Genomic DNA, 18050 nt, shown 5'->3' on the forward strand with positions numbered 1-18050 from the left:
TTAGTGTTCACATGTTAGAGTTTAGGCGGTTTTGATTGTTGACTAGGAGTTGACTAATTATTTACACTAATGAAATGGCAACGATGCCGTCGGAAGCCGCGGATGTCATCGGAGATGTACCCAATGGACCCCGACCTTCCCTACGAGGAGAGGAGATCATGCGGGTGCCTTTCAAGCTCAATGGGTCGTCGGGCTACCTCATCGGCTCGTCGCCCGCCTACCTTTGGTCCTCTCAGAGCCTCTATCATTGTCGCGCAGGTCACGATGGCGCTCATTTGCAGGTGGGCACTACTAGCTAGGAGACATAGTTGAGTTAATCGAGCCCTACTTGAAAATCAATTGTGTCCTTGGCCTAAGCTCTGCCACTACTAGAAGAAAACTCCTGCAGAGGAGGTCGATGAGAGGCAGCACCGTGCTACCTACATTGGTCGTTTGATTCATAGGATAGAATGCTATAAGATTTTTTCCCATGTAATCATGTGTTAATTAGCAATCTAGCATCCACCCAACTTTTTTTCACTTCCTTTGTTTTTCATGTGTCAAACACTCTGGTTATTTTTAGGGGAACACTGTGTTGATGCTATGGGATTCAAGTGGACATGCCACTCCAATCCTCTATTTTTCCTTACGAAGAGATTACTTGCTGCTGCAAGAGCACTGTGTTAATGATGTGTTGCTGCAAGAGCCGCCTATATTAATTAACCATGCTCTAAAAAGGTGGACCAACTTTGGATATACTAGTAGCACTAGGTTAGTAGGTGACCTTGCGCTTGGCTCTTCTCCTCTTCCGAAAGTCGAACAATAATGATGGTACTACAATAGTACTTCTGGCAATCTGACACCAAATGAACTGCTGCATGTCCACCGCTTGTAAGCAAAAGTTTCTCCTCGTGCTACGAGCCACCGCGCATGTTGACGAGACACATCAAAATTATTTAGTACTCTCTCCAAAAAAGGCTGACCATGTCCATGACTACCATCCCATGCTCCGTCATTGAGTACGTGCACTATTCACATGCCATCAAGGAGAAAAAATATTGCATAGTACTAGGTGCCATTGAAGTGGATGATTCACTTACGCACTGCTTATCTCCATTTTCTTGCATGACACGTGCACCTTAATGCTAGATGTCCCGCGTGTTGGCAAAAGGATGAACAAAGCTCACGTAAAAAAAGAGTGGAAGAACATAGGGCTTGTTTGGTTCCCAGCCTAAGGTTGCCACGTCTAACCTTAGTCATGCCACAACATCTTAGACATGTGTTTGGTTCATTGCCACACTTGTGGCTTGCCACACTTCTCTAGTTATACGGTCCACATGTCATAGGCTCATTTTTTTGCCAAATCTTGCCACACTTGTGGTGGCCATAGCCACACTTTTTGTGGCAGCCACACTTTGCCTAAGGTTAGTTGTGGCAAAGGGGCTGTTTGGTTATAGGCCTAGCATTGCCACACTTTGCCACACATTTTTGCCAAGCTTGCCTAAGGTTAGTTCATCAAAATGAGAGCCACAAGTTGGCAAGCCTAAGAGAATCTTGCCTTATTTTTGTGTGTATGCCATGTGGGGTCCATGTGTGGCTTGCCTAAGGTGTGGCTTGAACCAAACACTCACCTCATAGATTCTACGTGGTGTGGCCATGAACCAAACATCCTCATAGATTCCCGACGACCAAGAAGGAGCAAGGAACCTCGCGGTAGAGCATCCACACTCATAATATTTTATATTACTCCTTTCGTCCAGGTGAATAAGTCATCTTTGGTTGTGCACCGTGACCAAGAAGGAGGAAAAAACAAGAGAACTTAATGTTTATTTGCTAATTAATAGCATTGCATGCAATGAACTAACCACTGCATGTCGTGTTTGGTAGTCTCGAGTCATTGAAAACATGCACGACCACATCTCTTATTGGTTGATATGTCAAGAAACAAGAAACGGGGTGGGAGTTAATGCACCGCGCCTAAGTGTTTTGGGATTATTTGGTTTTCGTAAAGTGACTTATACACCAAGACAAAGGGAGTACCTTGCTCATGCAAATATTAAATGCTTAGAGCCAACCTAATAGCCATTCTAAGAGCCAACCTATTATATGAGTATTTTTTATGATGACTCTAAGTGAGGTGGCATCTCCTTATAGCCAACAGCCAGCTACATTGGAGCACTCCGGCAAAGCCCAGAGGTTAATTTGAGAACAAGTACCTCGAGGTTAATTTGAAAGACATGACATATAAGTTGACAAAGGTCATATGACCTTTTTTGGAAACATGTCGTAAAGTAACGTGATAGACCGTCTTTCAAGTCAATTAGCATGTGTTCAAAAAATAAAAATTATAAAAAAGTAACACAATAGACCTTCGATTAACGTGTGTTCCAAAAAACAAAAAAATTCAAAAAATACAAAACGAAGACCTCGATATTAATTAGATGGATGGGTCACTATAAAGGTTTATTATTATAAACTTTTATAGTGACGCATACCATCTAGTTAATATCAAGTACACTTCCCATCCGGTCACCCATCTCATGACTACTCCAGCCTCATCACAGTTAACTTGGGAGTTCTGTTAGATGAGGTATCTATAGGGAAGTCGGTCCTTGCTGATATAGGATGCCTCTTCGTATCATTTATGGCGTATCTGGATGACCGCCTTGTGCCACCCAATAGCCAATGCCACGTCCCCTGCGAATGCAGAAGCTTCCTTCCCTCGTCTAGTTGGTTTGTGCATTTTTCCTTGTTTTTTGCCACCTGCCCACCTATAGAACCGCCTCGCACTGGCCAATTCCTCTCCAAACACCTAGGGAGGCGGTTGAACCGAACAAGTATAACTTGTTTCTAGTGGGTACATTGACGTGGCGTCGAAAGGCTGTGATAGCTGACTCTGTCAAAATAATTAACTACCACGTTGGCATACATGAGCATGGGGGCCACTTGTCAGCATGTTGGACGGAGGAAGGTGTCAGGACCCTGATCCTAAGTCACACTGATCTAGCATGTAACACATCATATCACTTTGCGGCCTCACGCACGGTATTCCCACGGGTGCCACCTTACCTAGCCCGGGACTGTTTGTGCCTTTTGGCTCACGTATATGATAGTGTCGCTAGCATCCATATGACAGAGAACCCAAGCTGACATGACTAGTCGTGAATCCAAAGTGGCAATAACTTACAGGGACAGGCATACATGACCCAGCAACGAATGCGTCGGTCATCAACGTATGAACCCAAGTTGTAGCAAGCTACAAGGACTTAAAGGAACAACGTGTGACATTTCCCCGAAGGGACAGACATAGGAACGAAGGACACATGCCGACCAGCCTAAGTGTTCTGGAGTAGTAGCAAGCTACCATGGCTCAGTGGAAGCACTAGGAGACATTTCCCCACAAGAGAGGCTACCAAGAATAGACAACTAGGTTGTCGGATCCCACACATACCAAGCATTTCAAAATCACACACACAATATGCTCTATATGTGCAAATACAACATGGCATCACAACAAAACTCTATGACTCAAAGTATTTATTCAAAAGGCTCTGAAGAGTCATACATTGTAAGAGTTACAATCATGGGTCACATGACCCAACATAAAAAGCATACAGGCAACGGAAGCATAAGCATGTCTGGGTACAGACATATGAAAAGGAAGAAGGCTTTAGAGCCGGACTATCTACAAGACCTCCCCAAGGGTACAAGATCGTCGTTGAGGTAACAAGCTAAACGTCGAAGTCCACGTGAAACAACTAGTGAGACTGAAGTCTCTCTGCAAAACATAAATTAAGAAAACGTGAGTACAAATATACCCAGCAAGACTTACATAAGAACTAGCTACATATGCATCAGTATCAACAAAGGGGTGGTGGAGTTTAACTGCAGCAAGCCAGCTTTGACTCAGTGGCTATCCTGTACTACGACTACTGGTAACTCTTTTGAGGTGGCGCACACGAGTCCACATATTCACCATATCAATACACCACTATGGATCCGCTCCCGTCTCCCTACGAGAAGGCCATCCATAGCACTCACACTTATCTTGCATATTTTAGAGAATCCACTTTCACTTGTCTATGAACTGCATAAGCAACCCAGTAGTCCATTACCGCGGACGCGGCTATTCGAATAGATCATGTTAACCCTGCAGTGGTGTACTTCTTCACACACGCTCTCGCCACTTACCACCATGTACACGTCATGTATCTCGGCAACCTTCAAGCGGAAGCCTAGCAAGGGTTTCGGCCACGACATGACTAACCACGCAAGACTCTAGTCCAGGTTTATCACCTATTCAGGTTCCATCCGCATGGGAGTCCGACCGAGGTTTCCATCACGGCCACAAATGATGTGAGCAGGGTTCCCAAGCCCACCATCCGGGTGCCACTTGGTACACCGTGCCACTGCACCTAGTTTGTCCCAAGCCCACCTGTACCGGGTGCCACTTGGTAGACTACTAGCACTATCTACAAACACCAGAAACTAGTTGCAACTCTTAGACAGAGATCGAGGCGGTTGATAAGTTGAGAGGGGCACTTAAGCATTCAATGCATGGTAGTAACTGTCTTGGATCACAGACACAGAACTCAGTTCCTAAGGTTGGTTTCAATGAGACAACCCATCATGTACTCCTACATGGCATCTCACCGCTACCTTTACCAAATCATGTTCACACACTTAGCTCTCAACAGTAGGACATGTTCACAACATTCCAATTCATCCCCGATGAATCAGACCTGACAGAACTCTAAGCAATAGCAGGCATGACAAACAAGCATGAATGGGTAGGCACATCATGGCTCAAGCAACTCCTACTCATGCTAGTGGGTTTCAACTATTTACTGTGGCAAAGACAGGTCATGCAGAGGAAAGGGGTTCAACTACCACACCATGTAACAGTTGAATCGATATTTTCCTAATGCAATAAAAGAGAGCAAGAGCGAGAGAGTGGGATTGTATCGGAATGCTCAATGGGGGTTTGCTTGCCTGGCACTTTTGAAGATAGCATTGTGTCTTCATCAGTGTCATCGATCACATCGTCGGAACAACGTCTAATAAGAGGGGACAAACACCGGCAAACAAGAAAGAACACAATCAATGCAATGCAACAATATGATGCATGACCATGGCATGGCAATATGCTGTGATTTGGGCTAATGCAACCGAAAGTTATTTTAATTGAAGTGGAATTCAAAACTACATCAAATTCCAACTCCAAACCTATTGTCAAATTTGCCCTAATCATGTTTCATCCTAAACAGTGAGGTTAACTTGCTCAAACATGCATGCAAACGCCATAAACATATTCTTTGGATTTCTCTGATAATTTTTCATATATAAATTATTTCATTCTGAGTTATAGATTAATTTCTATGCATTTTTGAAGTTTATACTATTTTCTGGAATTTCATGGTTATTTTAAATTAGACTAAAACCAGAAAATGCATTACTGCATCAGCATGATGTAGCGACCTGACCCGAATGGGTCAAGTCTCTATGCTTTAGTGTCATCCCTGAATCAGTATGCTGACACACACAGTACTCGAGGATTTATAATAGACGTAAATCACATGTATAAAGTAACGTAAATACTATTACCTCAATCTAAATAGCGGAAGTAACAACAAGATTGTTGATTCCCATCAACACCAATGGGAAATTTGAGTGTAGAAATCATAACCCTAACGCATCACTTACTCGTCGTAAGATTCCTGCAACATGAGACGTTGCAGCCATATAGGTCAGTGCATTGAATGTACTGGCAAATTCACACCATAGGTTAATGATGAATAATAGCTATCACTACATGCATATTTGGCTGGTGGAGGCTCAAAGTTTAATTTTGCATAAAGCTAATTTTTCCCTACAACAAAGGAATATATATTTTATTTAACTACAAAGTCTGTTGAAAAATATTGAGAAGGTAACCCCAACTCAATCCTAAATTAACATTAATAACCCAACAAATTATTAATTAGATAGAGTGATGAGATCAACATAATAATTTAATTACCAGATACTCAAGATGTCTGTAACCGGGGACACGGCTAATCATGACTAGTTTGCACATTCTGCAGTGGTTTGCGCACTTTTCTCCACAAGACTCGATCTCCTTCGTTAAATTTCTCGCACTACATGATGTTTGAGAAACGGATGACTGAGACATAGTTTTTCAGAAGCATTAACTCTTTATGATGGGTAGACCGTACCACCTCCCTACATCTGCTAGTCTACCACTGTAAGAGGTCACACAACATACTCAACTATGCCAGAGCCCGTAAGCATGAATACCAGTATGATCCCTTTGAGCCTGGGTGGTTACCCCGGGATCTCAGGACAACACTGGATTCCCCAAGTGTCCGGGCAAGCCATTGGTATCCCCAAGGTGCCCCAACCAATCCACCCAAATGTGTATTAAAGTAGCCACCTTAAGTTAACCCTTAGATATAAATAACTCTCACATCTTTCCTGAATCTCACAAACCAATCCATGTCTACGAGCATAGCATAGCAATATAAGCATAACGTAGTAACACCCAGGGGTTTGAATATAAGCCAGTAGGTTCCACCTCATCAACTACTTCCCGAATACCCACATGTTAACACATCCTAATCATGCAATGTTTGAGGGTGGAACTAATGCATAAAAACTGGGTATGAAAAATATGATCAAAGTGTGAACTTGAAGATGATTCGCACTCATAACTCCTGATAGTTCTACTCATCACAATCCGTTCAATATATCGTAAGCAAGCAATAGTAACCACACATAAGCAATCATGCAAAAGAATCGAAGAAAAGACTTCGGAAAACTTCGAAAACAAACAATTAACTCTTGTAACAGAAAAATATTTCTAACATTACCAAAATTAGGTGGATTTGGTATTATTAGAAAGTTTAGGTCAAGAGCTTCAATTTGCAAAAAGAATCAACCCAATCGGAGTTACGAAACTCAAGTTATGATCAAAAGAAGTTTGAATATGAATCTGAACAAATTTTGAAATTTCAAAATTTCAAAAAGATGATGTGACAGGTTCACTGGATAGATGAAAACAAGACGAAGCTATAGGCGCTGGTTTCATCTAATTTGAGTGAACGAGTAAAAAGATGGCTATTTAAAAAATCAGGGCCAAGTTGTTTTACGGAAGAAAAATAGTTACGGCTAAAAAAATTCTAGGTCTAATATATAAATATAGAGACTAATTGATAATCTAATTATTCTACCATACTAGTCTAGAAATAATAAACTATGTGAGTATGAAAAGAAAAAAAACGAAAAAAGATACTTTTATAAGATAGAGAAAAAACGATTTCGGAGAGAGGAGACAATTTCCAGAAGTCCCGCCGGAGAGGAAAAAAATATTTTTCTTTAATGAATCTAGTCAAACCAAAATATTGATTTAACCCGAACGGATGATTTTTGGAGGCTCTATAGGTCTATATTTATAGGTGGAAAAGAGACTTAAAAGTTAAAGGCTAGGCAATGTAGGACTAAACGTAGACGTAAAAATAGAAAAGGAGAAAACGCATGGGCCAAAGTGTTTGGCCGCCCGGCGGACGCGCGTTGCAGTTTTTTTACTTTTTTTAAGAAAAAGAAATATTTATGAAAATAATATTGTTTTCCAAGCATAACCGAAAAATAAATATAAACAGTTACGGGCCTATCTGCTGACTATGTTACGCCCGTGGGCGACGGATAGTTATAGGCCGCACACATAGTGTTCTTTTTCAATAGAACAGAAAAGGAAAAACTGAATAAAGAAAATAAAAATAAAATTTTTATAGGCATATTATATATTAAAATTTTCAGAAAAATATTTTCTACAACATGAACATTTTTCTACCATCAAATAAAAATCACAATAATTTAGATAAAGAAAACAATGCGATTGTTGCAATAAAACTTCATAAATATCATGTTAAAAATACCAAAATAATTTCAAATTTATTTCTCTCCATTTTTCTACTGTAGGGAATCATTTTACCCTAATTTCCATATATTTTATTTTTTGATAAAAATAATTTGAATAAAAACCAAATAACTCCAAATTGAAAATAATTTCGAAGAGACTTTAAATTTGATTTCCTTTTAAACTTCCAACTCATATTTCATATGTTTTGAAGAAGTCATTTTATCTTCTCTCATGAAAATCATTGAGTTGCTTAAAGTTTCAGAATTTGAAATATTTCCAAATGAAATTTAAATCTTTTCGACAACCCTTTTCATTTATTTAAATGGAAGAAGTCACGTCATCTTCTCTCTAGGGTTTTGTGATGAAATGAATTTGAATTCATCGAGATCAGAATGCAAAAATGAAAGTTTGGGAAAGTCATTTTATTCCCTCTCATTTAACTTTCAAAAAGGTTTCAAATTTCACTCAATTTCACACAAGCAACCACACCACAATTAAGCAAACAAATCAAAACTATTTATTTAATATAACATTCCAAAATTTAGAATTTTGGGATGTTACAAACGTACCACCCTTAAAATGAATCTCGCCCTCAAGATCCGGAGAGGCTAGAAAGAAATAGGTTAGGTTCAGGGGTCTTCTCAAAATCCATCGATCATCACAGGGGGTCTGTGGTGCTACCACCCTTAGAAGCATGGTTACTGTTTCACCAAAACTCATATACTCCTTCCTTATTGTTGGCAGTGTCAATCTTCTCAGATTCTTGGGAAAATTCATTCTCTGGCTCTTCCGGTAGTGGCATAACCGTTTCCTCAATCCTTGTGTCCTTTCATCTTGGCAAGGTTATTCCGAGACGGGTTCTTCTTAGTTGACAGGTCTGGCGCCAATACTAAACAACTATCGATATCTCGTGGTGGTCATCAAACAATTTGACTGGGTCCCTGCAGGAAACGGATATGGGCTTCATTCTCACCGTATGACCTACGATTGGCAACAGCTTCCTGGTACAAAGGGAACAATTGTCATACCATTCTAAGGTTTAAACAAGGTTTTGATCGTCGTCTCTCTACTATGGGTAAGTCACTCAGATTTACCATCCCATATAGCAAGGCGAATAATAAGAGTAAGTCGGTATGATGATCAATCCATCCCGCACCCAAATCATTACCTTGTACATGGTTTAGCGAATCTCGCATTCTAACACTTGGTCATCCTCACAAGCATTGCAGAATTTCTCTTGTCCACGAACTGGGTTCGGAAAAAATCCATTGATTCTACAAGCCAGATAAACATCCATCGTTCCTTCACAACTCTCAGGTTTTGCGTAAACTCCTATAAGATCGTTTGTTGATAAAGTCGTAACTTCTTCCAGGGTTTTTCGTTCAGCAAGAGTGTGCTTGCTTCTTGGCAGGTCCTGGGGCCTGTGGGTTATGGCCCATCTCATCACTTGTAAACCTTGAACTCTTCTTCGGGGGCAACTGATCATTATTCCAACATCCAGCTTCCTAGCATTCTTAAATCCATCCAATAGTATTGTCTCCCTTCCTTCTATTGGTACCAAACTAAGACGTGATTACTCAGACTCATCATGGAGTTACAATTGCTCCATATTACCAACATTATACCTTCTTTATATTCCAATAGTACTTCATACGTCCATATTCTTGGGGTATACCACATATCGAGATAAAACTCGTACTTACTTTGTCCGAAGTCCACTCTATGGAACATCATTATCTTTTCCAGGGGTCAAGTGTCCTCACAGGGTACTACCACCCATGAAATGCACAAATCTTCCATAGACCATATTTCTCATATCCTCGAATATGGTCAAAACCTTTCTTCAAAGAGTAACACTCATAAAATCGAAATCAATACCCACAATTCTAACTTTATTGATTCTCAATTATTCCAATCTCCTGCATTTCCATTACATGCCACAACTCAACACCTCAATATAAAAAGAAATGTTCCCACTACTACTTACTATCTTTCTCACAGACTCAACTATTCAACATGCAAATCCTCATTGGGACAATCTCTGGCAAGGTGCCCTGCTTCATTACAACGGAAACATATTACTTCTGACAAGTCTTGAGGTTTCCTTGTGATTTCAAAGCCTCCTTGGGTCCTCGGCTTCCTTTTTGGGCAACCGCTGAAGTAGTGCCCTGACTCCTTGCACCTGAAACAGGTGATATGACTCAGATCCTTCCTGGAATCCAATCTATTTCTGTTCCTGGACTTTTCCATTCCAATTAGGGCTTCTATTTCCTGTGGGTCATACTCTACTTCCTCTGTCGGCAATTCTACTAGATCCCCATTCAGACAATTCTGGGAGATGTGTCCTTCTTCTCCACATGAATAGCATGACTTGGTGCAGGGTTTAATTGGGTCTTCTTTGGGTGTGTCCTCCACCTCTTCCTTCATCACAGGTTCTTCTAAAATTTCCATGAGGGCTCCTTTCATTGCTTCTTTCTTCTGCCGGATGGTTCTTTGTACCATGGGGTAAATGTGACACTAAGCAGGGTAGTGGGTAGTCCCTTCACACAAGAAACAGGTAATTTGTCTAGTTGGGCATTCTTCCGCTGGGTGACTTCCTTCACAATTAGGGCATTCATCCTTGTGTTCTTTATGTTTGTGTCCTATTTCTCCACAAAGCTTGCATCCACAAGGTTTCTTCATATCCTTTACATAAGGTTTCAACTTCTGGGACACAAGCCAAGACATTAGCAGAGTCAACTTAAATTCTTCCCAAGTGATTACTCCTTGCCATCCATTGATGGTTTGGTACATCCTCCACAAAGTAGCAGCACCTCTTTCAAAGCACAAAAGACCATGTTGGGCCATATCCTTTCCGGTCATAGAGTTATTCTTCATGTGATCTTCCATGTTTTGAATCCATCGGTCCGTCTCCAATTAACTTATCGGCCCCGGAAATATGAGTTCATCTCCATTCATCCTCTATTGGGTCCATGGGCTTTGGGGTAAGATAAGAGAGATAGAGAGAGGTACACACAATACAAACAATAGTTTTGAAAAGACAGATTTTTATTTGTGGCTATAGGAAAAATATCAAACAAATGACAGCTCACAACCGTCGCATCTAACGTAGGTATATAACAGGGGTTTGGTCTTCTAAAGGTCAATAAATCTTCAAAGTCACCAAACTCTTCAAGTCTTGTTCATGTCTCCGATGGCTTCTTCTGATCGTGCTTGTCCTTCTCAAATCTTTTTGCCAGGTCATCTCTGTTGACGCGAAGTCTCTCTTGACGTCCTTTAATATTTCTGGAGTTGCCTTCCAAACTTATGGGTTTCAACTTCCTTGGCATGAACCATAGTCCTACTGTCCTTCAGTTCCTGATGACTCTCCTATATCTCGAGGTTTTGATCCTTCAACTTGGCTACTTACAGCTTCTGGGTCCTGAGTTCTTCATGAAATGCTTCCTTGTCAAATACAGCTTCCTGCGGGTCCATCTTAAACTTCTTGCTGTAATACTCCAGATCCCAGTGATACACCAGCTAAGGTTAAAACTTCATCTTTTGCTGATAGGTTCTCCATTATCCCTTTTGTCATCCAATACTTCCAAAAAAATGCATGCTCAGCATGGTGACAATAGCATAAGCGGGCGATAACATCATGGATAGCCGTGTTTATGCCCATGTCTCTGTCATGATCTATCATTCCATAGTTGATATCTCCTGTCTTGGGGGTTTTTTGATGGCCAAAATCATGAGTCTTGACGCTCCATGATCCGGTATTTCTCTAACACACCTTCATCTCAGGTATCGACAACTTCAATAGTCTGGCCAATTCCATAAGGCTGGATCATAGGAAAAGTCTTCGTAGTGCTGTCTTTGGTTCAGGGTGAAGCTCTTCATCTAAAATATGTAAGCCAGGGGTTCTTCAGTAAAGATATTCATAAGGGTTTGAGAATAACTTGAGTGGATCCTACTCCGAGCTTTCCAAGTCACTTCACTATGGGAATTCTTTAGAGCCTTCAAATTCTCCTAGTCTTCGGAGTCTTCAACCATTGTAGTTTTCCATTATTATAATGCACGGTAAAATCCTATTTATTCCGAGTCGTATTAGTTGTCCAATATCTTGTACTTCTTGGAGTGGCCGCAACAGTCGAATCTTAGTGTGGTCAAAAGGGGGAAAGGGTATAGTCTAACTAAAAGAGAAATATTTGATAAAACTCACAAAAGAAGAGAGGTAAAAGATCTTTTTGAAAGTAAAGTTTTAGAGAAAAAAATCTTTCCTATGGGCTTGCCAGTTTCAAGGGGTCACGTCCTACAGTCAACATGTGCTCTGGTACCATCTTGTAGCGACCCGACCCGAATGGGTCAAGTCTCTGTGCTTAAGTGCCATCCCTAGATTGGTATGCTGACACACATAGTACTCGAGGATTTATAACAGAAGTAAATCACATGTATAAAGTAACGTAAATACTATTACCTCAATCCAAATAGCGGAAGTAACAACAAGGTTGTGGATTCCCATCAACACCAACGACAAAGTTGAGTGTAGAAATCGTAACCCTAACGTATCACTTACTCGTCGTAAGATTCCTGCAACATGAGACGTTGCAGCCATATAGGTCAGTACATTGAATGTACTGGCAAATTCACACCATAGGTTAATGATGAATAATAGCTATCACTACATGTATATTTGGCTGGTGGAGGCTCAAAGTTTAATTTTGCATAAAGCTAATTTTTCCCTACAACAAAGGAATATATTTTATTTAACTACAAAGTCTGTTGAAAAATATTGAGAAGGTAACCCCAACTCAATCCCAAATTAGCATTAATAACCCTAGAAATTATTAATTAGATAGAGTGATGAGATCAACATAATAATTCAAGTACCAGATACTCAAGATGTCCGTAACCAGGGACACGACTAATCATGATTAGTTTGTACACTCTGCAGAGGTTTGCGCACTTTTCCCCACAAGACTCGATCACCTCCATTGAATTTCTCGCACTACGTGATTTTGAGAAACGAATGACCGAGACACAGTCTTCAGAAGCATTAACTCTTTACGATGGGTAGACCGTCCACCTACATCCCCTACAACTGCTAGTCTACCACTGTAAGAGGTCACACAACATACTCAACTATGCCAGAGCCCATAATGGCTTGTGGCCGCACACAAAAGTTTCCAGCATGAATAACATTATGATCCCTTTGAGCCTGGGTGGCATTCCAATAGGATGATCACACGGATACCCCGGGATCTCCTAGGACAACACTGGATTCCTCGGGTGTCCGGGCAAGCCACTGGTATCCCCAGGGTGCTCCAAACAATCCACCCAGATGTGTATTAAAGTAGCCACCTTAAGTTAACCCTTAGATATAAATAACTCTCACATCTTTCATGAATCTCACAAACCAATCGATGTCTATGAGCATAGCATAGCAATATAAGCATAACATAGTAACACCCAGGGGTTTGAATATAAGCCAGTAGGTTCCTACCTCATTAACTTCTTCCCAAATACCCACATGTTAACACATCCTACTCATGCAATGTTTGAGGGTGGAACTAATGCATAAAAACTGGATATGAAAAATATGATCAAAGTGTGAACTTGCCTTGTACTGTTGATGAAGATGATTCACACTCATAACTCCTGATAGTTCTACTCGTCACAAGCCGTTCAATCTATCGTAAGCAAGCAATAGTAACCACACATAAGCAATTATGCAAAAGAATCAAAGAAAAGACTTCGGAAAACTTCGAAAACAAGCAATTAACTCTTGTAACAGAAAACAATTTCTAACAGTACCAAAATTTGGTGGATTTTTTCTTATCAGAAATTTTAGGTCAAGAGCTTCAATTTCCAAAAAGAATCAACCCAATCGGAGTTACGAAACTCAAGTTATGATCAAAAGAAGTTTGAATATGAATCTGAACAAATTTCGAAATTTGAAAATTTCAAAAAGTTGACGTTCCTATAGCAGTTCCGGTTTGAGCATTCTGTTCCCTTTTTCGCCACCTGAAGCTGTAGGTGGTTCCAAGGGTTGGGATGTTCACCCATTAATGCGGTGCGTAAGCTGGGTTCGGAACGTACTGAAACAAAAAAATCCGTGGTAGAACTGACATAATATCTAGAAATGTAGATCTTAAACTAGATAGGCTTTTTTGGATGGAATATGTACATTATGTAGTAGACCCATAATGGGAAATCCAAGTGGCTAATTTTTGAATTAAATAAAAAGCCCTTTTAACCTTTTGGATTTTTTTGATTTGATTTGGCATTATTCAACAATAAAAAAAGAAAAAATTCGACAAATTCCTTATTTTTTAATTATGTGATAGTCGCACAGCACCTAGTATCCATCGTTTACGGCTAGGACTACTGGGGTCTCTAATCCCATTTGCTCCCCTAGCTTTCGTCTCTCAGTGTCAGTGCCGGCCCAGCGCTCCGTTCCATGCCTCATTTCATAAGCCCAAAGTGGCTCTATTTCATTCTATTTCACTTCCTAGCATTCCTTCTGTCCCAACCTCCAAGGGTTCATCCCACGAGCGTAAACCTTACATAGTTCCAGCAAAGTGCAAAGACCAGTACTGGACAAGCTCTAGGGGAATAATATCTTTCTTATTTCTTTCCCATGATGACTAGGAACGGGCAAATCAAGAATTTCACTTTGAATTCCGGACCTCAACATCCTGCTGCTCATGGTGTTTCACGATCAGTATTGGAAATGAACAGAGAAGTGGTGGAACGTGTGGAACCACATATTGGATCACTCAAATTCAAAGTTTCCAAGATCTTTAAAAAAGTGGATTAATCGCTACACATAAAATTGGATTTCGAAGGTCCATTTTTTTCAGCTACTGTCCTTACTCCGGATAAATTGAAACACATTGATTCCGTTCATTCTTTCCTAATATTTAAAAGAACTAAATTCCGTAATGGAATGGTAGGATTAAAAAAATCAACCAGACAAAGCTATAGGCGCTGGTTTCATCTAATTGAGATGAACGAGTAAAAAAATATGATATTTCAAAAAATCAGGGTCAAGATGTTTTACGGAAGGAAAATAGCTACAGCTAAAAGAATTCTAGGTTTAATGTATAAATACAGAGACTAATTGATAATCTAATTATTCTACCGTACTAGTCTAGAAATAATAAACTACTGGAGTATGAAAGGAAAAAACAAAGAAAGATACCTTTATAAGATAGAGAAAAGACGATTTCGGAGAGAGGAGACAACTTCCAGAAGTCCCGTCGGAGAGGAGAAACATATATTTTTTAATGAATCTAGTCAAACCAAAATATTGATTTAATCCGAATCGGATGATTTTTGGAGGCTCTATAGGTCTATATTTACAGGTGAAAAAGAGGCTTAAAAATCAAAGGCTAGGCAATGTGGGACTAAACGTAGACGTAAAAATAGAAAAAGAGAAAACGCACGGGCCAAAGTGTTCGGCCGGCCGGCGCACGCGCGCTACAGTTTTTTTTGAACTTTTTTTAAGAAAAAGAAATATTTCTAAAAATAGATTTTTTCCAAGCATAACCGATAAATAAATAAAAACAGTTACGGGCCTATGTGCTGACTATGTTGCGCCCGTGGGCGACGGATAGTTATAGGACGCATACGCAGTTTGTTTTTATTAAATAGAACCAGAAAAGGAAAAAGTGAATAAATAAAATAAAAATAAAATTTTATATAGGCATATTATATATCAAACTTTTCATAAAAAGATTTTCTACAACATTTTCATTTTTCTAGCATCAAATAAAATCCACAATAATTTAAATAAAGAAAACAATGCGACTTTTGCAATAAAACTTCATAAAAATCATTTTAAAAATACCAAAATTATTTCAAATTTATTTCTCTCCATTTTTCTACTATAGGGAATCAATTTACCCTAATTTACATATACTTTATTTTTGGAGAAAAATAATTTGAATAAAAACCAAATAACTCCAAATTGAAAATAATTTCAAAGAGACTTTAAATTTGATTTCTTTTTAAACATCCAACTCATATTTCATATGTTTTTAAGAAGTCATTTTATTTTCTCTCATGAAAATCATTGAGTTGCTTAAAGTTTCTGAATTTGAAATATTTCCAAATGAAATTCAAATCTTTTCAACAACCCTTTTCATTTATTTAAATGGAAGAAGTCATGTCATCTTATCTCTAGGGTTTTGTGATGAAATGAATTTGAATTCATGGAGATCAGAATACAAAAATGAAAGTTTGGGAAAGTCATTTTATTCCCTCTCATTTAACTTTCAAAAAGGTTTCAAATTTCACTCAATTTCACACAAGCAACCACAAAACAATTAAGCAAACAAATCAAAACTATTTATTTAATATAACATTCCAAAATTTAGAATTTTGAGATGTTACACATGACGACTACATGACGTCACCAGGTCAACAACGCCAGTCCAGATCAAACATGACGCGTGGACCCACACGTCAGTGTCTTAGGGTTGGTTTGGGTGGAAGACAGGTGGGCCCGGTCAACGCTGACTAGGCCAAGGTCAGAGCTGATACGTGGGGTCCACGACATTAGCACTACTCTAACGAAAATATAGACTAACCTAATTAGGCTAAGGGGCCCACATGGCAGTGGCTCAAGTGGGTGTTTAGAGTGGTCATAATGAGACTGCCATGTCAGCTCGCTAGCGTTTAGCCGTCGGTGACCATTTGCCATGGCAGACAAGCGTCGAAAACACGCTATAGAGGGCGGTTTTGCACGTGGGTTAGTGTGTTAGGGAGCTGGTAGTGCGGTGCTTCCGTTGGTGGCCTCGGGGCTACCGGGGATGGACGGAATCAAGCCCGGCGACGAGGTCAGGCGGCGGCGGAGCTTCGGGTTCGAGGCAGGCAGTGCTACGGGGCCCATCGAGAGCAGACGAGGGGTTGTACGGGTTCCTGGGATCACCAGGAACACGCCAAGGGGATGTCTACGAGCGGAGGAGCTCGAGGACTACGCGTGCAACGACAACGGCGGGAGGCGGCGCATGAGCTCGCGGGGTAGCTGCTGCAGCACGAACTAGAACAAGGGGCGGAGGGGAAATAGAAAGGAGCTCACGGCGCACACACAGAGTAGAATAGCAGGCTCGGGGAGACACGGACGGCGTCGTGGTGTTGCCGGCGATCACGGCAGCCGGAGGAAGAACAAGGCGATGCAGACGGTGATGCAGGGCAGCTGAGCTCACGTGACTCGTTGAGGAAGAGGAGGTGGTCGTGGGGGATCTTCTGGACACGGAGAGAGGTTCAGGAGGAGGCGGTGGCTACAGTGAACAGCGTCGGTGGCGACGAGCCCCACTCGGTGGTGAGAGAGAGGGGTCCAGGGGATGGGAAGGACGAGGAGAGTGAGGGAGAGGACCAGGGGGCTGCGTGGTGACGTCCAGGGCCTCCAGGGCGTCGAGGGGCTGCTAGGCAAGCATGACGTGGCTGGCGCGCGATGGCCACACGCCCCTGCTCCTACTGGTAGGAGGTTAGGGACGGTTGTGAGTTGGCTGGGCCTCAGCCACAGTGTTGGGCCGCCAGGTGAGTGGGCTTCCAAGTAAGGCCATGTTAGTTTACTTTCTCTCTCTCTCTCCCTCCCTCTCTCTCTCTCTCTTCTGTTTTCTATTTATTTCAATCTGTTTGGTTTGATTCAAAGGCCAAACCACTTTCATAAATTCCGAAAATATTCATGGGCTCTCTCTGAGTTATTCCATATCCCCAAACAATAAGTCCAGAAGTATTGGAGCTATAACTTATTTTATACCATTTATTAGCTTCAATTCAAATAGGTAGTGAGTTAATTTTAAAATCCAAAAATGTCCTAGAAATATATTCATCATTTTTGGCAAAGGTTTCCACCTTAACCAGAAATCACGAACTTTTATTAAGGGCATTTTGGGCTCACTGAAGATTATTTTAGGTTGAACCTATTTGATTTGATCTGGTGCTAGGGTTTGAACAATCCCCATTTCAAGTTTAAATGCAATTTAAACATGATGCAACACATGACTAGCTAGCCTAGAGCATACCTGAACTAGGTATGTGGCAACTCACCCCCACTAAACAGGAATCTCGTTCCGAGATTCCAGACGTGAGGTAAGAAGACAGAGGGGACACAAGGCCAACACAATCTTCACGATCCAGATTGCACTTCATCATAACGTTGATT

The sequence above is a fragment of the Triticum urartu genome, chromosome 4A (genome assembly GCF_056163025.1).
Source record: "Triticum urartu cultivar PI428250 chromosome 4A, HENAU_Tu73, whole genome shotgun sequence".
Taxonomy (NCBI): Eukaryota; Viridiplantae; Streptophyta; class Magnoliopsida; order Poales; family Poaceae; genus Triticum; species Triticum urartu.